The 5,000-nt window shown below is 40.1% G+C and overlaps 1 protein-coding gene across 1 annotated transcript in view; it reads right to left on the minus strand.

Annotated features, from left to right (window-relative positions):
• Positions 1–5,000, minus strand: part of LOC119579888 — a 62,707-nt gene that overhangs the window by 6,809 nt on the left and 50,898 nt on the right. The gene's annotated exons all lie outside the window — the stretch shown is intronic.

Raw genomic sequence — 5,000 nt, forward strand, 5'->3', positions numbered from 1 at the left:
TCATCATTGTTATTATTATATCCATCATCAATGGATTTATGTACTGTCCTCTGTCATTTCTTTGTGCATTTTGCTACATACCGATGGCTCCACGTGTGCTCAGCCAGCAAGGAGTCTGGTAGTAGGCCCTAGTGACCGCTCCTGATTTCCCCATTCCATGAAATTGTTTTTCTTTCTAATGTTATTGATATCGATACTTATTATTTTTGTTGATGTTATGAATATCAAAATGTTATTAAAATCTTAGTAACATTAAAGACAATGAAATGATACAAAAGACACTTTCCCAAAAAAAAAACAAGGAAAAGGGTAATCGGGGAGATAGGTAGGCTAATAACTGACTCCTTGGTGACCAAGCTCTTGTAGAGCCATTTACGTGTAAATGATATTGCAGTGGGCATGGTGGGCATGGGCAGGGGTTAACAGTACTTTTAATATCAATCCTTTAATTTACTGTATAATAATATCCTCCTCAAGCAACAAGGCTAACCTGTGCTAAGGCCGCTTACAATGACCATACCTCAGACTGCGTCCCTTAGGTCATGTTAGCATTAGATTCGGGATCACGAAAAATAATAACGTAAACCTCTATATAAATGGTAAAAAGCGATGCATCCACACCACGATTTTTGTGAGAGTAGAATGATTGTGGATAAATCGTGTGGATTTAATCAATTGCAGAGTAAGAAATACCTAATGTATTAAAAATTTCATCGGTAACACTGTGTAAATTGTCCGAGAGTAAAAAAACGACTGGGGGAAGACGCTCTGCCTTTGTCTTTCACGAGAACCTTCCACAAAAATATCATTACCAAGACCTTTCTGCTTAAGGCTACGCTAATATATTTTATCTTAGGCGAAGGAAAAGACAAAGAGAACGAACAGTAAATATTTGTCGTATTCTGACACAACATCGGTGTTTTGCTTCTCTGTTTTTGCGGCAACATTTCCTGAAAAAAAAACTATCCTTGGTGTTGCCAACTGGTGTAATATTTGATTATATTTCATTTTTCCTTCAATGGCCAGATTATCTGTAGTGTCTATGCAAAGTAGTAGCCATTAGTATCCAGTTGCAACGGTGCTTCATAGTATTACTGAAACAGATCTCATATTCTTCAGCGTTCAAAACGGTTTCAGATACATGACAATATTACCGGCAACGTTGGACCCTAAGTGATACTTGTTTTAGGGGGAATGAAGGGGATTCTAACAAAAATCTGAAATATGCTTCCCCACAAACTACAGCTGAAATCACACACCGAGAAATGCTTAAACTTAGAATATTTCCTCCTCGAATGAAAGCTGGCACTTCAAGCTGCGAAGGGAAACGCAGGCCCCTGGAACAGACATACGCGAAGAGAAAAACAAACAGATAAGCAGCCTTACAAACAGGCACACAGAGACGGGGTTGAAACGCACATATTTGGGTTGCTACATAAATATCTTTTGTTCTAGATATTTACGGTTCATGGCACTTGGCTCGAGACGGCCAGGACTTGGGGCAGCCCGGCGTGGGTCATTATGACTTTATTGTCTCGGTCGTGCGCGGCCGCGGTCGGGACTGCAGGTCGTCCACCAGGGATGCTTGTGCACCTTTTGTTGTTCTCCGTCCGCGCTGTTGTTCTCGCCGCCCAGAGCATTTCCACCATCATCTCATCCGTCCTCGTGTGTAATAAAGTCGCTACTAATGTGGTCGATGAGCAATATTTTATTACCGTTATGGTCATCAGTATTGGTTTTACAATTTCTAAAATACCTTACAAGATAATACCGGATGCTTGTTAGTTTCCTTTCCTCAAGAATATGGCTTTGCATTTTCTTCTGAACTGCGTCTCCCCTTCATTTGGAAAAGTCGCTTTTGCCAAGATGAGTTCGGGTATGTATGGCGTGGTGGGTATTCGTACAAACGATTCTTTTGCTCTCTCTTCTCCCCATCACCCTCTCTCTCTCTCTCTCTCTCTCTCTCTCTCTCTCTCTCTCTCTCTCTCTCTCTCTCTCTCTCTCTCTCTCTCTCTCTCCTACTCATACATGAGTAATGATAGTGATGTTTTACACACACTTCCCGTGGGCACTCGGGGAAAATTGAATTAGAAATTCCAAACCGGAGAGTGCACACGGGGAGTGTGTGTAATACCTCGCTATCTTTACTCATGTATGAGTAGATAGGTAATGTCTATGGAGCTAATGAGATCCTAGTTGCTCACTCCTTTTAGTGGGTCGTGTGGCATGGTTGGTTTAGCACTGGCCCTCCGGTTTCATACCCCGAGTGATCTAGGTTCGAGGCCTGGTCATGGAGGATTGATATATATATATATATATATATATATATATATATATATATATATATATATATATATATATATATATATATATATATATATATATATATATATATATATATATATACATATGGGGCCGCGGTGGCCGAATGGTTAGAGCGTCGGACTCAAGTCTGTCACGACGGCAATCTGAGTTCGAGGGTTCGAGTCACCGGCCGGCGCGTTGTTTCCCTTGGGCAAGGAACTTCACCTTGATTGCCTACCTAGCCACTGGGTGGCCATGCCAGCCCAAGTCAAGTGCTGGTCCCAAGCCCGGATAAATAGAGAGAATGATTACCTAAAAGGTACCACCGGCACTTTCCGTGGAAAGGAACTGGGGACCCTACCACGTACTCACTCCAAGAGCATCACAACATGAAAACTACAATTTAAAGTATCATGCTGTGACCACGGCGGCTCAGACATGAACCTACCGTTAAAAGATATATATATATATATATATATATATATATATATATATATATATATATATATATATATATATCATATATTTATATATATATATATATATATATATATATATATATGTGTGTGTGTGTGTGTGTGTGTGTGTGTGTGTGTGTGTGTGTGTGTGTGTGTGTGTGTGTGGTGTGTGTGTGTGTGTGTTTGTGTGTGTCTTTTATTGTTAACACTGACTGAAAAACAACAATTGAAAAAGAAACGAAAAAATACACGATCTATTGCTTGGGAACTATTTTTCCTTTAATGTGCCGTGAAAGAACCACAATTTGGTACATTCTCCTTGAGTAACCGCTTGGGAAGAATCCCATTTTAGCGAGTGGGTTTGGTAATAATCCTTGTCTACCGAACCGTGACCAGTTTTCCAAACTCCTTTGATGTTTACAATAACTGAAAAATACATATTGTTCAATCTGTGGGCATAGCATTTATTGATCTTTTTTACATGTATTTACATACATGTGTGTCTTTGTGTTTGTCTGTGTCTTTTAATTTATTTGTATGTTTCAGCATACAGTATTTGTTTCTCTTTGTTTTCTATGTCGCAGATATCATCGATTAGTTTCCAGACTACAATATGTATATATTCTCATTCTGTTTCTTCCCTGCATCCGTTCTCTCACAAATTCCTGCCTTATTTACGCCATTTCCCCTTTCCGGGCAGGAGCGTGGGTCGAGAGAGAAGCGGAGCCGAGATGCCTCGTGCTCCTCGCAGCGCAGGCGAGTGTCACGGTTCGCCAGGACCCTGTAGTGAACTTGTTGTGTATGGGTCAGGGATACGGCCTCTATTAACACGTAAATACACCCCACCCCCACACGACCGCCGCAATCACCACGGAATACCAGCGTGTGGAATTGTTAATTGCACACGCCGGATAACTTATTGTGCGTTATTTACGGTCGAGAGAAGTGAAACAATTACAAAGACTTTTGGATGGTTCACTCAAGGCTCGAGTCGGCCGCTCTCTTCGACCGTCCAGGGTGACCGTACTTGTTACGCTGGTGGTGAATATTCATGTTTTGCTTTTCAAAAAAAATGTGGCGATTTTGATACCTTTGGCGCTTATGTTTTTCACAGTAGGTGGGGAAAAGTTGACATTTGCCTATAACGCGGAAAAAGTGTTCAAGACTTTGGCTGGCGAAATTATATTCAAAGATTACGTTATAACCAACTGATGTAATATACGCAATAATGATAATAATAATAATAATAGTAATAATGATAATAATAGTAATAATAATAATAATAATAATAATAATAATAATAATAATAATAATAATAATAATAACAATAATAATAATAATAATAATAATAATAATAATAATAATAATAATAATAATAATAATAATAATAATAAAGATCCCTAACAGAGTAACTGCACAGTCCTCCCCCCGAAAACCAACGAAAAAGACGAAAGACAAAGGAGATGGGAAAGTGAAAATGAAGAATCCCGAAGAGGTAACAGGAGCCCATCGGAGGACGCCAGGAGGAGGAAGATCAATGATGAAACGGCGTTTTTATTATGTGCTAATCAAGTCGTCGTCCCTTCTAAGAGCGAGCATCTGTTCTAGGAGAAGGAGTGGCCGGAGAGTGACGTGGAGCCGTACTTGACCGTGCTCAGGTGGGGAGCCGTACCTGTCTTTGGTCAAGCGAGGATGGTGCTTCAGGCTGACCCCTCCCGGCCCCCACCCCCCACGCCGCCCGTCGCCCGCCGGATATTGGCGTTGCGTCTGGGTCCCGCTCCCTCGCCTCCTCTGCTCTAAGGCTTTGTTTTATCTCGTGGCAGAGGGAGACGGACTGCAAATAATGGCAAAAGCCTTGGCTGACTCGGATTTCCTGTAAGGACGAACTGGAATCGCAAACGCTAATTCATTCAACACGTTAATTAGGTTGTAGATGTGATAATTACTATCCTATGAGGAAAATGTATCATAAGCGATTTTTTTACATTCTTTTGTGAACAGGTATGTAAAATGATTGTAATACATCTAGCAATAATCAAAATCTTTGCGTGCTAGAGAGGTAACAATAAGAAAACAGTGAAATATAATAATACTTACAGTTTACATTGCGATTGATAATATAATCAAGGTTGTATTTCACGTTTACGTTCTTTATAAATCCCTATATATTACATTTCTGTTCCATATGTTCGCTTTCCATACAACGGTAGTTTTGTATATCTGATTAAAATGTGACAG

The sequence above is a fragment of the Penaeus monodon genome, chromosome 13 (assembly GCF_015228065.2).
Source record: "Penaeus monodon isolate SGIC_2016 chromosome 13, NSTDA_Pmon_1, whole genome shotgun sequence".
Lineage (NCBI taxonomy): Eukaryota > Metazoa > Arthropoda > Malacostraca > Decapoda > Penaeidae > Penaeus > Penaeus monodon.